Consider the following 25,198-nt stretch of genomic DNA (forward strand, 5'->3'; position numbering starts at 1 on the left):
AAACTTTGTCTATGGACATTTTCATGAAAAAACCTTCACACATATGAGCTATCATGTACAACGTTTCATAGAGACCAAGGAGAGGAGGTAGAGTTTCCCTTCGGTTTTTGAAATTAAAAAAAAAATCACCAAAGCTTGATTTCAAAGTGAATAAGAAGGATCTAAACTTAGTTTTCCATTTTCATATGGTAAACGTGTTTTTAATGGTTTTTTATTAAAGTATATTTTTTGAAAAAAAATGTAAAAATAGAAAGATTAATTCAATAAATAGTGATTCTTCGAATCTACACTATATAGATTGATTTGGTGTTAATAAAAAATATTTGGCTCATTTGGAGTAGGTCCAAAAAAACTTGATTACAAATGGGGCTGTTTAGCCTAGCTTGGGAGCTCATTTGGAGCACATTTCTCATGACTACAAGTTTTGTAGATGCAAAAAAGATCGGATTGATCACCTAACGTTTATAATAGTTCAGCAAACTATGCAACTCACACCACAGGGGAATGAACTGAAGTGTTGGTTCAAATTCAAAGTTTGCCTCAGTAGTTCAAATTGAAAGTTTACATATAGAATTATTACACCTTACAAGTTTTCACAGTACTTCAAATTGACGACAGGATCCTTATTACAAATCTTTAAAGTTCAAAGTTTATGACTTGCATCCAAGTTCAAATTCAAATCTTTGCCTTGCTCCTTGTGTTCCGGGATGGGTTAACCGTCTTGCTTCTGGTTTCCCTGGCTGGGATATTTTGTGCTTTTGAAAGCTTTGTCTTGTTGCTTCTGATATTCACTTCTGGTGGTGGCAGTTTTGTTGAGCTTTGACTGATCGAGCAAGTAATGACCAGTTGACGGTCATCTGTGGGCTCACTAATCTTTAAAGGAACTTTAGACAAAATAACTTCCTCCACTCTTATAGCTTCAAAACCTTCATAAGCCATGGTTTCAAATTCCGCATCAGATGATGGTTCAACAGAAGTTTCTTCCTCTCTAGGTCTTTTCTGTCTTGTGCCTCTAATTATCCTAGAGCTGGGTCTAACAGAAATAAGCTTAGCCATCGATAAAAAAGAGAACAAATGCAAAAAAATGGAAAGATTGCACACATACCAAGCTGCTACTTCAGTTGCTTCATTCTCTAAACTTGCTGCATTCTCCTCTGCTGCTGCATTATCCTCTAAACTTGCTGCATTCTCCTCTGCTGCTGCATTCTCCTCTGCATTTGCTGCTGCCCATTGTTCATCTTCTCCAAATGATGCATCAACTGGATTGGTACAACGCCTAGCAATATGCCCTAAGATACCACATCTTTTGCACTTACGCTGTTTTTTTACACGACCCTCTTCACCAGCTCTTATCCTGTTTTTCCTTGGTCTTCCTGGTGGTGTAGTCAGTACAAGAGAATGGAGTTTGAACCTTGGGTCAACTATGATCCATTGATCTTTTCCCAAGAGTGCAGGCACATTTTTAGCATAAGCAGCCCTAAATTTGGCAACAGAGAAATATTCAGAGCAATACTGATCAACTTCACCATCTTCACCTCCAATAACAGTCATGAGATGTAGGGCATGTATGCACGGCTTCCCTTGGATCTGTCATTGCCTACAGCTGCATTCATTGGTTGCAAGGTTCACTGGATATATCCATTCCCTATTTTTACTATCAGTGTATGTCACCTCAGCCTCGTATGTCGACGGTCGAATGCATTTCATTCTTAGTCCTCTTGCCTTGGCATGCAATGCCTTTATCAGAGATGGGAGCATAAGATGGCCAACATATTGTGTTTCTGCAATTCTTTTACGAAGAGCCATCTTTACCAGGATCATCTGCCTGATCTTATCAAATGCTTGCCACAACAAAAGCCCGTTCACTGACTTGAACTTTGCATTGAAACACTTAGCGAGGTTATTGGTCACATAGTCTACTTTGCAGATTTCATTGAATTTGCTTCTTGACCACAGCTTTCCATGATGTTCATCCATGTACTACTTCACCAAAGGATTATGAGCATACAACACTCTCAAATGGTGCTCATGCTTCCTCAAGCTGCATGAGTATGATGCTAGCCATAGATTCTCATCATAAACTTTGCCTTTGAATTTCTTTTTAAAATTCTGCACTATGTGTCGCATACATTCCCTATGTTCCACTCCAGGGAATACAATTTCTACTGCAGCTTCTAAACCCTTGCAAGCATCTATGTGTATAACTAAACCTGAGGGTGTACCTATAATGTTGCGCAACTGCTGCAGAAACCAGACCCAACTCTCCTCACTCTCTACCTCCAACACACCAAATGCAACTGGGAATAGCCAGTTGTGTCCATCAACTGCAGAAGCTCCTGCTAGCTGGCCTCTCCATCTTCCATTCAAAGCAGTCGCATCGACAGCCAAATAGGGCCTACAACCATTCAGAAACCCCTGCCAGCAAGCCTTGAAACAAACAAAAGCCCTCCTGAAGCACTCCTTCTCCATTGCCTTCCCTTTTAATTTGTACTTAACTGTATGCTTGTCAATCTCTACAACACTCCCTGGACTAGCCATCTCCACTTCAACTTTGAAGGTGTAAAGCAACTGAAAACTCTCATTCCATGGACCATTAATCCTATCAAGAGCCTTTTCCTTAGTATAGAAAATCTTCATGTATTGTACATTAATCTTGTACTTCTCAAATAGCTTCCCATGTAGTGCTGTTGGACCAATTGTTGGTGTTTCCCTCACCCAATCCAAGATTGCATCTGCCATCCACCTAGTCTTTGCAAGCTTAGATTTGTCCTTTCCCCCTCCCCCTCCAGGTGGGCAAGTGTGCCCGTGTGGGTTGCTTTTTATCTGAAACAAAATGAAAAATGATGTCAAATACAATTAAGAAATAGTACACATGATCTGAATATAGAATGGATAAATAATCTGATAACAATATTCAGTTGTAATACCTGAATCAATTTGCTCTTTCGCATAGTGGATGCATGCAACCTCGACCTATACCTGAGAGTTTTCAGTGAGAATGCAATATGTAGTCACTGCATTACGATAGTCCACCATTGATTCGAATACGGTTCCTGGAGTAAGGTCAGGATTCTCCCTGTTCCACTCAATTGTTGGCATGTCCTCACCATCATATTCTTGTAAAACTAAGGAGTCGATGTTCTCCTCCCTCTCTTCATCATCAGTGTCATCAAATCTAGCACGGCTGCTAGGCTCCTCTGCATATTCATCTTCCACTGCCTGTTGACTGACTCTATCTACCAGTTCAGGGAATAGAATCTCATCCTCATCATCATGTCGAGGCACTTCCTTGTCAGGCTCTGCATCTACTTCTACATTAGGTGCAGAAGGGAGAGGAGAAGTGGCAGAATTAGCGGCAGCCGACATGTTGTGGCTTTTAGAACCACTAGGTTTACTTGGTCTTGACCTACAAGGAGTGCGAGGACGCTCGCTATTAGCAGAGACAGATGATGTCTGAAAACCCTTCGGGATACGTTGTTTGCGTGCCTGAAGCACACCGATATGGATTTTACCGAAACGGTTGTCAGCATTCAAACTAAATAACAATCCCAGATGCTCATCACAAGTTAATGGGAGAAATCTCTGCTCGGTACTGTCAAAATATCTCAGTTCAACAGCATCGGCAGGGCTCCACGGATACTCACAACAGAGTGCCTAGCGGAAATCTTTGAACGAAACGCTGGTTTCTACCACTTTAGGATAGAAAAATCCAGAAATCACACACAGTTTAGTTCCACGCAGCTCGCTAGTTTCCATTCTAACCGCCAGCCGAAAAGCAAGTGCAGGATCAACCCTATTCGATTGAAATAAGATAAAAGGCACAGTTAGGCCAATTTTTTTAGATAAATTGCGCTGATTCACGCCAACGGTGGTCAAATACAGCCTAATTTACAGATCTCCTAATCAATTTGAAAGGAAAACGATGCTTACCCAGGTGGAATCCATGAATTATCAGCCTTTGATTCGACCCAATCATCTCCACAGTCGATGGGCCGGACGGGGTGCCCCCCAACATCGCTTCCTAATCCTAGATGGGGAGAGAGGGTAGATGCGGCGGAGGCGGCACGACTGTGGCGGAGGCGGCAAGAGTGCGGTGGAGGCGGCACGACGGCGGTGGAGGGGGCGGCGCGGAAGCGACTAGATCTGATTCAGGTTACAGTGAGTGTCAGTTTCGCGGCCCCACTGGTTACCACGTAACGGTCAAAATGTGGACTCCGCCCTACGCGGCCCCACTATTTAGAGTTAACGGTCAAGCCATTGACCCGACGGCAATGTCCGCTATGACCAGTTCTGAGGGTTTCGGGCAAGGGAGTGGGGAAAAGTGAGCAAAAGTTAAGAGCGTGGGGATGAATGAGTAGAACTAACGAACCAGGGGCACAGAAATAAAAATCCCAATCAACTAAACCATGTCCGATCATCACGTGAGATGGAGTAGTTTTCAATGGTGAACATCACTTTGTTGATCATATCTACTATATGATTCACGTTCGACCTTTCGGTCTCAGTGTTCCGAGGCCATATCTGCATATGCTAGGCTCGTCAAGATTAACCCGAGTATTCTGCACGTGCAAAACTGGCTTGCACCTGTTGTATGTGAACATAGAGCTTATCACACCCGATCATCACGTGGTGTCTCGGCACGATGAACTATAGCAACGGTGCATACTCAGGGAGAACACTTGTACCTTGAAATTTAGTGATGGATCATCTTATAATGCTACTGCCGTACTAAGCAAAATAAGATGCATAACAGATAAACATCACATGAAATCAAAATATGTGACATGGTATTGAAGGAAATATGCCCTAGAGGCAATAATAAAGTTGTTATTTATATTTCCTTATATCATAAATGTTTATTACTCATGCTAGAATTGTATTAACCGGAAACTTTGTACATGTGTGAATAAATAGACAAACAGAGTGTCCCCAGTATGCCTCTACTAGACTAGCTCATTAATCAAAGATGGTTAAGTTTCCTATCCATAGACATGTGTTGTCATTTGATGAATGGGGTCACATCATTAGAGAATGATGTGATGGATAAGACCCATCTGTTAGCTTAGCACTATGATCGTTTAGTTTATTGCTATTGCTTTCTTCATGACTTATACATGTTCCTATGACTATCAGATTATGCAACTCCCGAATACCGGAGGAACACTTAGTGTGCTATCAAACGTCACAACGTAACTGGGTCATTATAAAGTTGCTCTACAGGTGTCTCTGATGGTGTTTTTTGAGTTGGCATAAATCGAGATTAGGATTTGTCACTCCGATTGTCGGAGAGGTATCTCTGGGCCCTCTCAGTAATGGACATCACTATAAGCCTTGCAAGCAATGTGACTAATGAGTTAGTTGTGGGATGTTGCATTACAGAACGAGTAAAGAGACTTGCCGGTAACGAGATTGAACTAGGTATGGTGATACCGACGATCGAATCTCGGGAAAGTAACATACCGATGACAAAGGGAACAACGTATGTTGTTATGCGGTTTGACCGGTAAAGATCTTCGTAGAATATGTAGGAGCCAATATGAGCATCCAGGTTCCGCTATTGGTTATTGACCGGAGATGTGTCTCGGTCATGTCTACATAGTTCTCGAACCCGTAGGGTCCGCATGCTTAACGTTCGATGACGATTCATATTATGAGTTTATGTGTTTTGATGTACCGAAGGTTGTTCGGAGTCTCAGATGAGGTCATGGACATGACGAGGAGTCTCGAAATGGTCGAGACATAAAGATCGATATATTGGAAGGTTATATTCGGACACCATAATGCTTCCGAAGTGTATCGGGTATTTTCCAGAGTACCGGGAGGTTACCGGAACCCCCTGGGGGATTAATGGGCCACAATGGGCCTTAGTGGAGAAGTGAGAGGGTCGGCCAGAGGTGGTGCGCGCCCCCCTTGCCCAGTCAGAATTGGATAAGGGAAGGGGGGCGCCCCCCTCCTTCCTTCTCTTCTCTCCTCTTTCCCTTCTTCTCCTTCTTGGACTAGGAAAGGGGGAAACCTACTCCTACTAGGAGTAGGATTCCTCCCCCCTTGGCGCGCCCCTTGTGGCCGGCCGGCCCCCTCCTCCCCTCCTTTTTATATGGGGGAGGGGGGCACCCCATAGACACACAAGTTGATCTTTAGCCGTGTGTGGTGCCCCGTCCACAGTATTCCACCTCAGTCATATTGTCGTAGTTCTTAGGCGAAGCCCTGCGTCGGTAACTTCATCATCACCATCACCACGCCGTCGTGCTGACGAAACTCTCCCTCGACCTCAGCTGGATCTAGAGTTCGAGGGATGTCACCGAGCTGAACGTGTGTAGATCGCGGAGGTGTCGTGCGTTCGGTACTTGATCGTTTGGATCGCGAAGACGTTCGACTACATCAACCGCGTTACTAAAATGCTTTCTCTTTCGGTCTACGAGGGTACGTGGACACACTCTCCCCGCTCGTTGCTATGCTTCTCCTAGATAGATCTTGCGTGATCGTAGGAATTTTTTTGAAATACTATGTTCCCCAACAGCTATGGCCATCATCATCTTGTGCCTTTTATCCCCAACTCCAAAGCACCGTCATGATCTCCATCGTCACCGGCTTGGCACCTTGATCTTCATCGTAGCATCATTGTCGTCTCGCCAACTATAGCTTCCACGACTATCGCTACTGCTTAGTGATAAAGTAAAGCAATTACATGGCGATTGCATTTCATACAATAAAGCGACAGCCATAAGGCTCTTGCCAGTTGCCGATGACTTTTACAAAACATGATCATCTCATACAACAATTTATATCTCATCACGTCTTGACCATATCGCATCACAACATGCCCTGCAAAAACAAGTTCGACATCCTCTACTTTGTTGCTGCAAGTTTTACGTGGCTGCTACAGGCTTCTAGCAAGAACCATTCTTACCTAAGCATCAAAACCACAACGATTTTTCGTCAAGTGTATTGTTTTAACCTTCAACAAGGACCGGCCGTAGTCAAACTCGATTCAACTAAAGTTGGAGAAATAGACACCCGCCAGCCACCTGTGTGTGAAGCACGTCGGTAGAACCAGTCTCATGAACGCGGTCATGTAATGTCGGTCTGGGCCGCTTCATCCAACAATACCGCCGAATCAAAGTAAGACGTTGGTGGTAAGCAGTACGACTATTATCACACACAACTCATTGTGTTCTACTCGTGCATATAACATCTACGCATAGACCTGGCTCGGATGCCACTGTTAGGGAACGCAGTATATCAAAAAATTTCCTACGATCACGCAAGATCTATGTAGGAGATGCATAGCAACTAGAGGGGAGAGTGTGTCCACGTCCCCTCGTAGACCAAAAGCGGAAGCGTTTAGTAACACGGTTGATGTACACGAACGTCTTCACGATCCAACCGATCCTAGTACAGAACATACGGCACCTCCGTGTTCAGCACACGTTCAGCACGATGACGTCCCTCGAGCTCTTGATCCAGTTGAGGACGAGGGAGAGTTCCGTCAGCACGACGGCGTGGCGACGGTGATGATGATGTTACCGGCGCAGGGCTTCGCCTAAGCACTACAAAGATATGACCGAGGTATTGAACTGTGGAGGGGGGCACCGCACGCGGCTAAGACAATTGATCTTGTCTATTCTAGGGTGCCCCCTGCCTCCGTATATAAAGGTGGAGAGGGGGAGGCCGGCCGGTCCCTGTAGGGAATGCCAGGAGAGAGGAGTCCTACTAGGACTCCAAGTCCTAGTAGGATTCCACTTGGTGGAAGGGGAAAGTGAAAGGGAGAGGGAAAGGGGGGCCGTGCCCCCCTCCCCTAGTCCTATTCGGACTCCCCAAGGGGAGGGGGGCCGCCACCTCCCCGTGGCCTGCCCTCTTGATACGTCTCCAACGTATCTATAATTTATGAAGTATTCATGCTATTATTTTATCATTCTTGGATGTTTTACAATCATTTTATAGCAACTTTATATCATTTTCAGGCACTAACCTATTGACCCAGTGCCCAATGTCAGTTGCTGTTTTTTTGCTTGTTTTTTTACATCACAGAAAATCAATATCAACCGGAGTCCAAACACCGCGAAACTTTTTGTGGATTTTTTATGGGCCAGAAGACTCCCGATGGGCCAGAGCAGCACCTGGGGGGGTGCCCCGAGGGGGGCACAACCCACCAGGGCGTGCCAGGGCCCCCTGGCGCGCCCAGGTGGGTTGTGCCCACCTCGGTGGCCTCCCGTACCCCTTCTTTGCACTATAAGTTCCCAAATATTCTGAAACCCTTCGGGGTTAACCTAGATCAGAAGTTCCCGCCGTAGGGCTCCGTAGCCACCGAAACCAATCTAGACCCGTTTCGGCACCCTGCCGGAGGGGGGAATCATCTCCGGTGGCCATCTTCATCATCCCGGCGGCCACCACGATGAGGAGGGAATAGTCCACCCTCGGGGCTGAGGGTTTGTACCAGTAGCTATGTGTTTAATCTCTCTCTCGTGTTCTTGAGATGTCACGATCTAGATGTATCGCGGGCTTTGTTAATATAGTCGAATCATATGGTGTTTTCCCCTCTCTATCTTGTTGTGATGAATTGAGTTTTTCCCTTTGAGATTTCCGTGTTGCCGGATTGAATACTTTTATGGATTTGAGAACACTTGATATATGTCTTGCAATTGAATACTCATGGTGACAATGGGGTATCGTATTGATTCACTTGATATATGTTTTGGCACTCAACTCGCGGATTCCCGAGGTGACATTGGGGTAATCTATGCATAGGGGTTGGTGCACGTTCTTGTCTTTGTTTCTCCGGCACAAATCTTGGGGCACTCTTTGAAGTTCTTTGTGTTGGATTGAATATTATGAATTTGAATTTGCTTTGGTGTTATTTTAGTAAGAACTCTTGGTTAGATCGATCGGAAAGAATAGCTTCGTGTTATTTTACTATGAACTCTAGGATAGATTGATCGGAAAGAATAGCTTTGAGGTGGTTTCGTACCCTACAAACGATTTCTTCGTATGTTCTCCACTAGATAAGAACTTTGGAGTGATTCTTCGTTGCACGTTGAGGCATGGTTATATGATCCAATTATATTAGCACTGTTGATAGATTGCACTAGCGAAAGTACGGACCCTAGGCCTGATTTTCAAGCATTGCAATACCGTTTTTGTGCCCGTTTACTATTTGCTACCTTGTTGTTTTTATTTAGTCAGATTATAAAAATATATTTCTACCATCCATATTACACTTTTATCACCATCTCTTCGCTGAACTAGTGCACCTATACAATTTACCATTGTATTGGGTGTGTTGGGGACACAAGAGATTTCTTGTATTTGGTTGCAGGGTCGTTTGAGAGAGACCATCTTCATCCTACACCTCTCATGGATTGATAAACCTTAGGTCATCCACTTGAGGGAAAATAGCTACTGTCCTACAAAACTCTGTGCTTGGAGGCCCAACACGTGTCTATAGGAATAAAATTGCATAGTAGACATCAAGCTCTTTTCTGGCGCCGTTGCTGGGGAGGTGAGTGCTTGAAGGTATATATTTAGATCTTGCAATTGAATCTTTTAGTTTCTTGTTTACCACTAGTTTGGTTTATAAAAGAAAACTACAAAAAATGGAATTGAGGTTGCATCATATTATTGATCATCTTTATAATATCTTTCTTGAAAATGTTGGTTCAGAAAATTGTGCTCAGTTGTTAGAAGAAGAATTCAATAGAATGTTTGGTATAAATGATGAGCATGATTGCAATGTTGTTAGTATGAATTCTTTGAATATACATGATGCTAATGATATGCAAAGCCATAAGCTTGGGGATGCTATGTTTGATGAAGATGATATTTTTAGTCCTCCAAGATTTGATGTGCATATTTGTTATAATGATTGCATGCCTCCTATTTATTATGATTATATTGATGAAAGTGGATTTGGAGAGCTCATGACTTTATTTAATGATGAATCCACTATTTTGGAAGAGGCTCCAATTTATTACGACAACAAAGTTCCTATCTATGATGATTATGGTGATGACATGTATGTTATAAAGAATAATGATAACCATGAAACTTGTCATCATGATTTTAATTTTCAATCACATGATAGTTATTTTGTTGAGTTTACTCCCACTATTATGAATGAGAATAAATTTGCTTATTTGGAGAGTAAGAAAATTTCTATCCTTGTGAATCATGAAAAGAATGCTTTATGTGATAGCTATATTGTTGAATTCATTCATGATGCTACTGAAATTTATTACGAGAGGGGAAGATATGCTCATACATATCTCAATAATATCAAGTTTCCTCTCTATGTGTTGAAAATCTCGAAGTTTTGCTTGTTTTACCTTCCTATGCTAGTTGATTCTTGCTCCCATAAATTATTTGCTCAAAAAATCCCTATGCATAGAAAGTGGGTTAGACTTAAATGTGCTAGTCATATGCTTCATGATGCTCCCCTTATGTTTCAATTCTTATCTTTCATGTGAGCATCATTGAAATCATCATGCCTAGATAAAAGGCATTAAAGAAAAGCGCTTGTTGGGAGACAACCCAACACTTTTACCTACTGTTTTTGTGTGTTCACATGGTTAGGCTATTGTAGTAATCATGTTTTATTGCTTTTGTTTCAATAAAGAGCCAAGTAAGACCTTTGGGATGGATTACGGTGATAGTTGATTTGATCTTGCTGAAAAATAGAAACTTTTGCACTCAGGAAAACAATTCTCATTTTTAACAGAAGCATTATAAAATGCTGATTCTTTTTCAAGAAGATTAATAGACAAGTTTCCCAGGTTTTCCTAACTTTCCAGAATTTTTGGAGTAGGAGAAGTATGGTTGGAGTACAGATTACTACAGGCTGTTCTGTTTTTGACAGATTCTGTTTTCAATGCATAGTTTGCTTGTTTTCTAGTTTATATGGCTTATATTGCTCAATATAAATTGTGGAAATGATATGCTACAGTAGGAATTGTGTGAGAACAATTATGAATCTTGTCTTTGACAGTACCAAAAGTGAAGTGGTTTGCTCTTTATCATACTAACCTATCTCACAAAGTTCCGTTAAGTTTTGTGTGATTGAAGTTTTCCAGTTTTGGGTGAGATGTCGATATGAGGAGAATAAGGAGTGACAAGACCCTAATCTTGGGGATGCCCAAAGCACCCCAAGGTAATATTCAAGGAAGATCCAAGCAACTAAGCTTGGGGATGCCCCAGAAGGCATCCCCTCTTACGTCTCCAACATTATCGGTAACCTCACTTGGAGCTATGTTTTCATTCGTCACATGATATGCGTTTTGCTTGGAGCATCATTTTATTTTATTTTGTATTTGCTTGCTGTTATTTAGAATAATGTTTTGCATCTTTTATTTCAATAAAAGTGGCAATGATAACCTTTGCCATGCTTATTTTGCAAGTATACATGTTGCTGTTTGAAAACGGAAAGTTTATCACTGTTGCAAAAATTCCCTAGAAAAGTCAGAATGCGATAAAATGTTGAAACTTTTTGCAAAATGAGCTCTGATAAATTTTCTACTGTGTGGTAAATTTTCATAATGTTTGGAGTTAAAGAAGTATTGATAATCTTGCATTCTTTACAGACTGTACTGTTTTGGTAGATTGCTGTTATGTTTGCATTGTTTGCATATGTTTGCTTGTTTAATGATTCTATTTGAGGATATGAGTATTAAATATGCATAGGCATTTAGTATGCAATGTTGAATAATAATTTTGTGATTTGCTACAGTAGAGAATGATAAAGTTTTTGCATTGGTTTATACTAACTTATCTCACGAGTTCTTGTTGAGTTTTGTGTGGATGAAGTTTTTAAGATTTAGGGAAACCGTGATATAAAAAGAATTAAGGAGACACAAAAGCTCAAGCTTTGGGATGCCCAAGGCATCCCAAGATAATATTTTCAAGAAGTCTCAAGCATCTAAGCTTGGGGATGCCCCGGTATGCATCCCACCTTTCTTCATCAATAATTATCAGTTAGTATCGGTTGAGCCTGAGTTTTTGCTTCTTCACATGATGTGTGCTATTCTTGGTTTGTCATTTTGGTTTGTTTTGTTTTGCTTGCTATTTTAATAAAATACTTAGATCTCAAAGTTTTTAAATAAAATAGAGTCCTCAAATAATTGCCAGGGAGGCTAAGTAAGCGGCATTCACATCCCGTCAACGAAGCTCTTTTCTATGTCATTTACTCTTGTGCTTCACTTATATCTTATGAGTAAATTGTTGAATAAATTGAATGTCATGAAGTTGAAACCATATCATGCCTAGTGGTAGCTTCACATTGGGTTTAGAAAGTGAAATCTTTTGAGGCTTGACAATCACAATATTGGTCATACAAGCAATTCATGAATAATTAGTATAAGGAAGAGAACTTTCACATGCAAATACACTATCCTGGAAATCTTTTGTGATTGTGAGCCCCCATCAAAATATTATACGCCAAAATTGTTGACGTTGGACAAGGAAGACAATGTAATGATTTATGTTTGTTCATATTCACATAGACGTTATATTGTCACAGATCCTTCAACAATTGGTGCTTGCCCCCCATCTTTGCTAGCCAAAAATTCCGCACGAAGTAGAGATACTACTTGTGCATCCAAAAACCCTTAAACCCAAATCTTATTTTCAGGAGTCCACCATACCTACCTAAGGATTGAGCAAGATCCTTCAAGTAAGTTGTCATCGGTGCAAAAAGGCAATAAAAATTGCTTCTAAAAGTGTTAGATCATTTAGTGTAAGAGAAAAATTGAGCGTTGTACGAACTTGTAATGGCAAAGTAATAAAAGTGACGGACTGCATAATAAAGGTTGCTATCACAAGGGGAAATATAACGTGACGTTCTTTTGCACTAAGGGATTGAGCATACAAACAAATAAGTGCATGGCAACCTCTGCTTCCCTCTGCGAAGGGCCTATCTTTTTCTTTTCAGTATTTACTATTATGCAAAGAGTCAAAGTTTTTCTCTCTATTCCTTTTTATATTTCTCTTTTGGCAAGAATCATGTGGTGAGGAAAGATCTAGGCATATATATCTAGTTGAATATGGATATCATGAGTTATTATTGTTGACATCACCCTTGAGGTGAATACGTTGGGAGGCAAAACAATAAGCCCCTATCTTTCTATGTGTCTGTTTGAAACGTTTTGCTCATGTGTACGCGGTGAGTGTTAGCAATCATAGAAGACTATATGATGGTTGAGTATGTGGAGCTCTTACTTAGACTCTGTTGAATAAGTTGAATTGCAATTGCTTGGTGACTGAGAACATAGGTTGTTGAGTTTCAAGAGAATTCATTGTTTGAACCTTAACATGTGAATTGGTTGCTACTTTGTTATGAGAAGTTTTATAAGAAAGAATTGTTGTTATGATGCTAGGAAAAGTGATTAAAATTATCATTGATCAAACTTATGCACTTTGCTAGCATTCACACTTCATAAATTATTTCTTTTATCATTTACCTACTCTAGGACGACTAGGAATTAAGCTTGGGGATGCTGATACGTCTCCAACGTATCTATAATTTATGAAGTATTGATGCTGTTATTTTATCATTCTTGGATGTTTTACAATCATTTTATAGCAACTTTATATTATTTTTGGGACTAACCTATTGACCGAGTGCCCAGTGCCAGATGTTGTTTTTTTGCTTGTTTTTTACATCATAGAAAATCAATATCAAACGGAGTCCAAACACCGCGAAACTTTTTGTGGATTTTTTATGGGCCAGAAGACTCCCGATGGGCCAGAGCAGCACCTGGGGGGTGCCCCGAGGGGGGCACAACCCACCAGGGCGCGCCAGGCCCCCTGGTGCGCCCACCTCGGTGGCCTCCCGTACCCCTTCTTTGTGTTGGGGAACGCAGTATTTCAAAAAAGTTCCTAGATCACACAAGATCTATCTAGGAGATGCATAGCAACGAGAGGGGAGAGTGTGTCTACATACCCTCATAGACCGAAAGCGGAAGCGTTAAGTAATGCTGTTCATGTAGTCGAATGTCTTCGCGATCCAACCGATCAAGTACGAACGCACGGCACCACTACAAAAAAAGACACATCCGTGACATTTTGGGCCGAACGAATTTTTTTTCTGTCATACATATGACACTTCTATGACGATAATTGTGAAAAAACCCAGTATCATCATAGATGTGGTGGGCTCCTACTTCTATGACAAATAATCATGACAGAAAATGGGCTTTTCGTCCTGGGCGGGCCGGAGACGCAGCTGCATGACATTCTTTGGGCTGTCCATGACGGAAAAAACCATGGTAGAAGCGAGGGCGAGGAAAATTTTGGGGAGTTCCCGGTTACGGTGGGAGGTCGGGGCGCGAGAGCGATGCGCGTTTCTCTCGTACACGTATGCGCGTGTGTGCGAGGCGTTGGCTCTAACTGAACCCGAGTGATTGCACTGCAGGCTACACGTTACTGAACCCGAGCGATCGATCGATGGCTGTTAACTGAACCCGATCGAGCGATTCCTTCGCTACTGCTGCTAACTGAAGCCGATCAATGCTGCCTCTGGATGAACAGTGAGCATTGTTGGGGGGGTTCGGATGAACAGTTCCCGGTGGGGTGGATGAACAGGACCCCATGGTGTTGCCTCTGGATGAACAGGACCCCGATCGATCGAGCCGGTTGGGGCTGGATGAACAGGACCCCGTGGAGGGTAGGATGAATAGGACCACCCCGTGGAGGGCAGAATGAACAGTAGACGGTGGAGGGCTGGATGAACAGTAGCCCGTGGAGGGGTGGTTGAATAGGAGCCCATGGAGAGGGCTGGTTGAACAGTAGCTGGTGGAGTAGCGTGTGGTGGAGGCTGGATGAACAAGAGCCCGTGGATGAACAGTCGCAGGTGGAGGCTGGAGGAGGTCGACGGTGGATGAACAGTAGCCCGTGGAGGCTGGAGGGGGTCGACTGTGGAGATGAACAGTGTCCCGTGGAGTCCCATTTTGCGGTACGCCACACCCCTCCCGATGAACAGGACCCCTGTTTCGACCGTAGCGCTCCAACACAAGTCCGTTTCCTCCGTTTTGCGGTACGCCACACCCCTCCCGATCAACAGGACCCCCGTTTCGACCGTAGGAGGTCCGTTTCCTCCGTTTTGCGGTACACCAGACCCCTCCCGATGAACAGGATCCCGTTTCAAACGTGGCCGGTCGAACACAAGGCCGTTTCTCCGTTCTGCGGTACGCCAGGCCTCGTTTCCATCGGCTGTTCCATCCAAGCCCTCCCGATGAACACGACGATGCATTCCGTTCCGACCCAGCCGGTTGGCTCCCCATGAACATGACGACGACGTTGTTTCTCCGTTCCGACCCATCCATGCACACGAGCCCTGGCCGTACGTATGCGCGAGTAGGCGTTCGAGACCCTGCCCATATGTACGTACGTGGCCGTATTTTCTTTCTTGCACACTGGCCGATGTACGTACGTGTACATGCTACGTGCGCGCCTCTACTATGACACGTGCGCGCCTCTACTACGACACGTGCGCGCCTCTACATCGACCAATATGTACGTACACATTCGCGACCAGAATGACAATGCTACGTATGCTTCGACCAGGTGGGTCCCGACTGTCAGGCACTTCCTTGCCTATGTAGATGTAGCTGGTGGGTCCCAGCAGTCACGGGGGCGAATCATTTTTTTGCCCGGACGCACTTCCTTGCGTGCGAAGATGTAGCTAGTGGGTCCCCGCAGTCAGGGGAAACGTTTTTTTTCGCAAAATACGGTGGCCCGTCCGGTGGGTCCCCGCTGTCAGGTGGAGGAATAATTATTTTCCGCGTAATAAGGAGGCACTTCCTTGCTGCGGCTGTGGACCCAGCTGTCAGCCTCTCCATGTACAGTCCATGTCCAATGGAAGCCGTTCCTTGACCATGTTGACCACGCCGCGCCGTGAGCACCAGGGTGGTGGACGACGGCGAGGCCTAGGAAGGGGATGACGCGGAGCCGGGGAAGACGCGGTAGTGGAAGCCTACGCGGAGAGGAGTACGAGGGTTCACTGGTTCGGCTGCGTTGTGAGGCTGCCGTCGCCGCAGGGCCTGGCCAGCGGTGGGAATAGTAGGGGCGGTGAGTTCTCCGTGGCAGCACAGCAGGCCACGGGAGGCAGGAACATGCGGCACGACCGACGCTGCTTTGGGCGGCTGGAGCAACAAGACCAGTGGTTGAACAAGCACTATGGCCGTTGGATGGACATCATATGGTCACTGGAGCTAGAATCGTGCATATTGACTAAGTTGACAAAGCCCTCCGTCCCCGTCAACTTAGTAGGCCCACAAGTCAGCCTGCCACTATACTGGGTCCTAGCTAGCAGGGGGAGTATTCATTTTTTTGTGCGTAGTAAGGAAGCACTTCCTTGCGTGCGAAGATATAGCTGGTGGGTCCGAGCTGTCAGTGGCGGTAATGTTTTTTTCGCGAAATACAGAGGCCCTTTCGGTGGGTCCCAGATGTCAGGTGGAGGAATCATTATTTTGTGCATAATAAGGAGGCATTTCCTTGCGTGCGGCCGTGGACCCAGCTGTCAGCCTCTCCACGTATAGTCCACTTCAGATGCATGTCGGTCGTTGACCACGTTGACCAGGCCGCGCCGGGAGCACCAGGGTAGTGGACGACGGCGAGGCCTAGGAAGGGAACGACACGGAGGCAGGGAAGACTCGGCAGTTCTTTCCCACGTGGAGGGGAGTACGACTATACGAGGGTTTACTGGTTCGTCTGTCATCGCCAGAGAATAACAACAGGTGTGGGTGAGTAGAGGGATGGCTAGGCCAGCGATGGGAGTACGGTGGGGCGGTGAATCCTGCGCGGCAGCACAGCCGGCCGCGGGGAGGAGGGAGCAGGCAGTCCCGCCGGCGCTTGTTTGAGCGGGTGAAGCAGGAAGAGCAGCGATTGAAGAAGCACGACGGTCGTTGGATGGACATCCAACAGTCACTGCTTGTGCGTCAACCTTTTTTTAGGAAAGCCTCAAAGCTGTGGAAAACAGCATACAACCCATCTGCCATTATTTCTAATAATTTACAGCCCATTATCTAATTCTGAAGGTTTTTTTGGGAGCCCATATTCTTTTTGTTAGCATTACAGCCCATATTGTGGCCACAGTTAAAAAATTATAGGAAATGTTGCATATTTCGGTGCGGTCCGAACTATTTTTAATCCCAAAATTTCGAGTCACATTCAAACTGATTTTAAAAATAAATGTATATCAATATAAAATCCAACAAATTGTCCACGCATAAAAATTAATGCAATTTAAAATCTTAAAATGAAAAAAAGAAATTTGAAAGTAATTGCCGGTTTGATGTGTTTTAAAAATGTACAGCCCATTTCTCATTACTGATAGGCCATTTTCTCGTCCAGCCGAATGAAGCTCTCCTCGTCTTGAAAGATTTGCAGCCCAATAGGCCTGACAAAGCGACTTACTTGGCAAATCACAAAAAAACTGGGCTAGCCATTTTCAGAAAAAAAAAATACTGGGCTGGTCTGTGGTAAACATAAAAGAGAAGGCTGTCTAGACATGCCAGAGTGCCCCGCACAGCCCAGTTGACACCCTGCTTCCGTATCAAAAACAAATTAGATAAATGCCACAACAAATATGGTGATTCATAAAAATGCCACTGCAATTTCCAAACTTTGAAAAATGCCACTGCAATTTTTGCAAACTTTGGAAAACGCCACTGCAATTTGCAAACTTTGAAAAACGCCACTCCAGACTTCGAAAAATGCCACTGTGGATGGCATGAAATGGCATTTTTCAAAGTTTGGAAATTGTAATGGCATTTCTTAGAAACACCAGATTTGGAGTGGCATTTATCAAATTAACCCAAAACAAAAATAACTGGGCGAGCTGCTGGGTCCCTGATGTCAGCCGCTCGTTGTGCAACTCTCTCATTTATTGACTATGTTGACAATGGCATGGGACTCAGATGTCAAAAATCCATTACGAGGAGCCATTTTTTATTGGATTGAAATAAGGAGGCACTTTGCTTGCGTACTGCCATGACCTTGGCGGGTCCCTGCTGTCATCCTCTCCATGTACAATCATCTCCTGGTTGTGTACGTGTCAACTTGGTAGGCCCACAAGTCAGCCTCTAAACCCGTGGAGGACAAATACAACCCATATAAAAAAATAACAGCCCATTCCATATGTTCAAATGGAAAGTTCAACATTCAGAGCAAAGTAACAGGTCTGATCCACATATAGAGTACTGAACTTCCACGTTGACAACCATCATAGCCAAGTTAACTATCTACTTCCACTAATACTCTAGTAGCGTACAAGTACTAACTTACTCTTAGCTAACTAGACGATGCCGGGCGCCATCTGCGGTACACGCTAAACGCCGGCACCGGCGTCCTCCGCCTCGCCTCGGACTTTCCAGAGGTGCGATAGGGCGCGTTGCTCGCGCGCGTTGGCCCTTTCCATGCCGGCGTGGTCCACCGAAGCTTCGGCTTCTAAGCGGGAAACCCACTTGATGAGCTGGCAGTAAAAATCCGCGTCGCAAACGCATGCATGCCCGACAGCCTCCAGGGCTATTTGCCGGGCGCCGGCCTCCACGTAGTCGGCCCACGTGCGGGCGCTCTGCTCGCGACTCAGAGCGTCGGTGCGCTGCTGCTCCATGTCCCGCTGGCGGCGCAAATCGGCGATACGCTGCTCATCCGCCAAGCGGTGGCGCTCCAACAACTCCTGCTCCTCCGCCAGGCGGTCGCGCTCCAACAAGTCCTCGATCTACGCATTGCCATCTAAAGACCGATAGAATGCCTCCTCCCTCCGTCTGCCTTCCGATGAAAAACCGAACACTAGTTCCGGCGGTGACCGCCTCCGGCCACGCCTATCGCGGACGGGCGGGGGCATGGCGGACGTGGCGAGAGCGAGGATAAGTGGCAAGCAACGTCGGGCTGGTGGGGGCTTATGAGGATAGGGCGAGTTGGGTCATGGTGCCACCATAGAAGGCCGAGAAACAGTACTTATAAGCGGAAGGTAGTGCGACGGTCATCGGCATTCAATGCATAATGAAGCAGGCATGGCTTAGCGCGCCAGCTTGCCGTGGAAAACTAGAGAAACTGAAATTCTGACTGTGCCGTCCCGTCCCGTCCGTGCTGGGTCGCACGCTGGCCTTACGGTCAAACGAGTGCACTCGAATCATCTCCCTCCTTGTCAATAATGATTCCACGGATTTAAAAGGCCCGCAACAATTAAAGCGCATCTTTTTCGCATCAGTTAGCTGCCTTAATTACGGCCGACTACATGCAGGCACTCAAAATCGCTCGCAGCCAGTACGCGGAGTAGCATGCAACGAGTCGCAGCCGAGGGCATTAATTGATGAACTTTAGCTGGGAGATAAGGCATTTGCGAACGTTTTTGCTAGCAGTTTCTTTAGATTCGCATGGCATTTTCTTCAGAGCAGCTTGTCAGTTTCTTCAGAGGTAGGCATTTCTATTCAAAAAACTGCCACTTCAGATCTTGCGTCACAACTAAAACAGCCAGGAGCGCATTAGTAGGCTAGCTAGTGATCGATCGGTAACTTGTAAACACTGAGCGAACAGATATAAGGAACTGTTAATGCATCTCAATGATTCACAGATCATATACAAATATGTAGCTCCAAAAGCAAAGATCAGCCACAACTAAAACCAACTAGTACGATTCCCATAAATAAGATCAACATGTTAATGCATCTCAATGATTCACAGATCATATACAAATATGTAGCTCCAAAAGCAAAGATCTAGAAAAAACATATGTTCTTCCTACTAACATGGATGCTTCTCTTGGCCAACATTCAGTACAAACTGAATGACAAATTTGTTTGTGAAGTCTACAATTCCTCTTGCAAACATAAGTGGTTTCACCAACAGCTGGAACCATGGGAATGAACCACACATGATGGAGGAACATCCACTGCAATATGATTTGGTCTTCTCTTGATCACACGGCGAGACTATTTTCGGAATACAAACTTTAACTTAGGCAAAATGATGCCCATTGTATAATCAGACCAAAGCAATGAAGCACCTAGTGTTGGCCAATAAATAGTACAGTACTACTTTTCTGCAGTCCATGAAGTGACTATCCAATCTTTCTGTGTCTATTTTCAAATGGCACTGCATGCAGTGACTATACTATTCTCTTGTGCAGTTCAACCAAAATTGCGGTCACTTTGTGTATTTGCTAAATAGCAACGGGCAGACATCTCTGTCTGCACAAATATCAAGCAGCTAGTAAACGTATACCCCACCTTGTATTTTCGGTTTAAACATGTCTCTTCCGCTTAGATCTGTCATGTTTTGCACTGGACAATTTGATACAGTCGTGTTTTGCCCTGGACAATTTCATACTGAATTGATTTGCTTGTTCAGAGCAGAAATATAGTGCCTATTCTTCATCAGACCAAGGATATCCATGTTCGCAGTGATGGAAGAGGTGAAATCGATACAACCGAAATTGAGCATCCAGTCATTGAATCATGTCCTGCACCTCCAATGTAGGTCCACCCTGCCAATAAATTCACATGCAAACCACTAGTATTACTATCTAATGACAGTACAAAAATATTAGCAAGATAGTAGCAAACCATGTACCTTCTTAATGAACAGCTCATAGTGCCACCAATTGGATATAAAGGTTTGGGAGAAAACATGCTCCTAATGTTGAACCAGTTGGACTTTTTGTGCAGTTCCACTAAACTCGAGCATCCCTGTTTGTAGAGATATTGAAAGTGCAATTACTATAAAAGTGGCACTAGTTGAAGCATAGACTCACAAATATAAGCATTCCAATTTCTTAATGGGAAAAGGTAGCAAGACTGTTTCTAACCACCTTTTTGAAGGAATAAATAAGGCAACAGAGGCTGATGTCAGAAAGGCATATATAGTTCTTTCTGAAAGAATGATCGATTCCTGACCTTTCCTCTTCTTTTAAGCATATTTTGTGCAGTTCAACTAAAATAAAATGCCATCACCGCCTTGAAATTCAGTGACACTGTACAAAAAGAAATGACTTAACATTACATCATGATGTCAGGTATGTAGTCGACAGGCATTAGAGAAAACTTACAAACCTCCTCCGATAACATAATGAACAATAATTTTAACAAAGGTGTGACTAGCTTTACCGGGATAATTTGAGTGGACTCTACACCCTCTGTTCCTTAATATAAGATGTTTTTGCGGTTCAGTTTAAAGTACCCAAACGTCTACTAGTATTTAGAAAAACAGGTAGTAGTTTTCTTGAGCACATATCTGGGAAAGCTTGCCACCCTTTATTTATGTCCATACGCTAATGCAACACCATTCGAAATTTCGAATACTACAAATATACACTAATCCAGTGGCTAGTGCAACAGTAGAGTAGTTATTTTATTACAGGGTACAGTACAATGGTTTTACTGAATAGATTTCAATAAACTCTGGCACTGGAAGATTTCTATAAGAATTAACAATACAAAATGTAAAGGTAACACGTTTCAGCATTGGTATACTAGCTATGCATGAGCATTAAACCAAATACAAAAGTCTGAAGGTAACTAGCATTATTAACTAGTGACAGTATAAAAAAATTGCAAACCATGTACCTCCAAGGTAAATATCATTTCGAACTCAGGGGGACCTTAAAAATTGCTATCCCAATCTTGATAATCGATCAAACATAAAAACTTGATCGAACGAATCAAGAGAACAGCCGGAGGAGGAGGTGCCCACTCTTAACCTTTCCTCTTGTCTTCATAATTTTTTGTGCAATTTAACCAAAATAAAATGACATTAGCGCCTTGGCATTTTTGGTGACACTGTACAAAAAAATTAACTTATCTCATGAAAGTGAGGTATGTAATCTATAAGCTTTAACAGTGCAAAAATCTGAAGGTAGTAACAAGTTTCATCGTTGGTATATTGGCTGTGCAACATCATTAGAATGCCTTAGTTGAAAAATCTTTAATACATCCACAATCAACAGCTAACCCTGAAATAATCCGGTGACATTAAATGGCATTGCTTAAATTTATCGGTGGCATTAGACTGAGTGCGGCATTAGTTAAATGTGGCATCACTTTAGCAGTAGCATTGCTTGACTTGACTGCTGGCGTTATACTAACAGCAAAAAAGTTAGACTAAGAGCATGCGAGGCCCATTCGGACAGTGGGCGCACCAGTACGATGTACCTCCACGGACGCATAGAGTGGTGAGGGAGGTATGGTTGCCCAGAGCAACAAATATCCAGGCAACATATGTGGATTATGTCCCATTTTTGTTATGTTTAGCCACCTTTTTCCTATGTGAGGATAATCGACCTGGTCATTCTCTATTGCGTTGTCATGCCTTTCTACCCTTCTTCAACCAAGAGACACAAGACTCGTTCCTTAGCTACTGATTTCCCCCTTCTCAACCTAGATGCGGGTTCGATGCCTACTCTCTTGGACAGTACAGTCTCCCTTCCTTTCCTTATTCAACCCAGACATGGATTAGTCTGCATGAAGTAGGGTTTCCTTTAATAGTGCGAATTAAGGTTTTCGTCTGCGTGACCAGCAGAGTAGAGGATAGCAAATTGGGAAGATGGTGGAGTGGAAAAAGATCCACATGCAGCGACATGGCAGATGGGGCAATAGAACAAGGGTATGGTTTGAAAAGAGGTAGCATACCTGAGGGTCGGCGGGAAGTGGCTTCGCTCGTGGTCATCGTCCTCCACACGCACTACGACAGCGAGCTTGGGGACGGAGGCCATCCCGCGCGGGCACTAGGTCTGAGAGGACGGCCTTGTCGTCAGTGCGTGACCTCGCTCGCTGACGACGAGTGCGTCAACACTGCACGTCCTTTTCTTCCCCGGCGGATCTATGACCACCGGTGAGGAGGGAGAGAGAGGCCGTATTTTTTAGATCTGGAGAGAGGGTGATAGTGTGAGAAGCAAGTGGGCAGCCCTTAGCAAGAAAGCTCTGAAGCTCCAGCCTATATATCTTTTTTATACTACTAGTACTAGAGGTGGAGTACTGGTAGAGTACTTTATATTTTCTCTGCAAACAGTACCAGTTAGTCGTGCTTCAAAACTGAACGGCACGCCATTAAAAAAATAAAGTCGAGAAATAATGCGGCACCTCGGGCCAACGCGGCCAGATCGCATTTTGCATGAGAAATTACACACGATGTTTCGTTGACATGTGGTCACGTTCCAACATGTCAGTGAGACGACGGCGAGTCCTTTTGTACAATTTCCGAAAGGACGTGTAGGTCGGGGCGCCTCTTCGTGTACCGTGGCAAACTGGCAACCGTCCACCGACTCTTCGCCTTTCCCTCTCGATTTGGAACTGCTGTCGCACGCTCTTCCTCCCTCCTCCATTTGCCTTCACCCTTCCTTCTGCCATTGTTCGACCGTCTTCTCCATGGAGGGAACAAGCCGGAAACGACCCCGTTATTCTTGCCCCGATCTGAAAGAAGACGTGGTGGGGGAACTCATTGATCGGTGCGAGGTCATCACCTCGGCTAGCATGGCAGGTTCGTTCAAGCCCATTATCGCCTCAACTAATAACATCATTACAAGGAACCCAAGGGTCCAGGAGCGGTTTGATCTCCCTTATCTTCTTCGCTATAAGCCTGTTCGCATGGGCGCGGACGACGGAGGCCTCGCCTTGTGCAAGTTGATGCCGCTTGATAATGATACGTGTGATGTCAAGATGCCATCGCTTAAGGGTAAGTCCTGGGCTGGCACAAATGGAGATTGGGTTGTTTATATTGGGTACAATTGCGAGTGGGAACTTGTGAATGTGTACACTCGTCAGCGGATTCCACTTCCAAAAATCCCCGAGTGCCCTGAGGTTGAGCACACAGATGATCTAAGTACGTTCAAATATGATCATGGTGACTATCGTCTACTGAAGATAGCAATTTGTCGAGTTCCCAACCGCTCTTGGAATTACAAGAACTATCAAGTTGTTGCTATCTTCGACAAGCTTGTTGTCGTCCTTCGTGGTTCGACTGGATGGATATTGCTCAAAAATCAGTGAGAGGTCGCGTCACCTTGTGTCCAGATCTGATATGCCACGTGTACCAGACGAATGACTCCAAGTTCGACCACCGTGATGTTAGGTGCGAGCCCAGGAACACTATTGGAGAGACCCCCCTCATAATTTTCCTACATTGGTCGTTTGATTCATAGGATAGAATGCTATAGGATGTTTTTCCTATGTAATCATCTTTTAATTGGCAATCTAGCATCCACTCCAACTTTTGTTTCACTTCCTTTGTTCCTACGAAGAGAGTGCTTGCTCTAAATGATGTGCCGCTGCAAGAGCCGCCTATATTTATTAACCATGCTCTAAAAAGGTGGACCAGCTTTGGCTATAGTAGTACTGTACTAGGTTAGTAGGTGACCTTGCGCTTGGCTCTTCTCCTCTTCCGGAAGTCGAACAATAATGATGGTACTACAGTAGTACTTCTGGCAATCTGACACCAAATGAACTGCTGCACGTCCACCGCTTGTAAGCAAAAGTTTCTCCTCGTGCTGCGAGCCACCGCGCACGCGTTGGCGAGGGAGAAGGCGTAGTAAGCAAGCTTCTCGTCGTTCTGCGAGTTGACGGGACACATCAAAGTTATTTATTAGTACTCTTGGAGTAAACTCGCTCTTCCTTGGACAAAACTATCCAATGATGGTGAAAGCCGATCCAGCTGCTGTTGACACAACGTTACTACCATTTATGAGAAGCAACTGTATCTATACGTCGGACATTTCGGTGGTTACCTACCCTGGTCGTGATATAGTAGGCCGCTTCAGCCTAGATGATCAGTCCTGCGTTGGCCTCGAGATTTACAATAGCTGGCCCTTCCCAGAGAATCACTTGTGGTTCAAAGCAAGCGTTTCCAACGCCGAGGATTGGTTGAGTTGAAGTTCATTTCATTGCTTGTTATTTGTTGTGTGATGAAAACTTTAGTATTTATAATCTATCCTCGTTGTTGTTGTGGGTTGATGACCTGTTCTATGTAATAAAATGATATGCCTGTGATAAACTTACTAAATTTATGAATGGCTATCGAGTCGCTTCTCTGAGTGGGTGCTGCGACGAGGCAAAAAAATATTTTCCGAATACATAATTGTACGTGCATTGCAACAGGTTATCGGATGAGGCCAATCAACAATAGTACACTATTTGTACTAGCTTCACATGCTGCACTATCTCTACGTCTACGTACGTAATACAACAATTTTTAAACTTGAGACCAGCCACCCATCCTCACA

This window comes from Triticum aestivum, chromosome 7D (genome assembly GCF_018294505.1).
Source record: "Triticum aestivum cultivar Chinese Spring chromosome 7D, IWGSC CS RefSeq v2.1, whole genome shotgun sequence".
In the NCBI taxonomy this organism is placed as follows: domain Eukaryota; kingdom Viridiplantae; phylum Streptophyta; class Magnoliopsida; order Poales; family Poaceae; genus Triticum; species Triticum aestivum.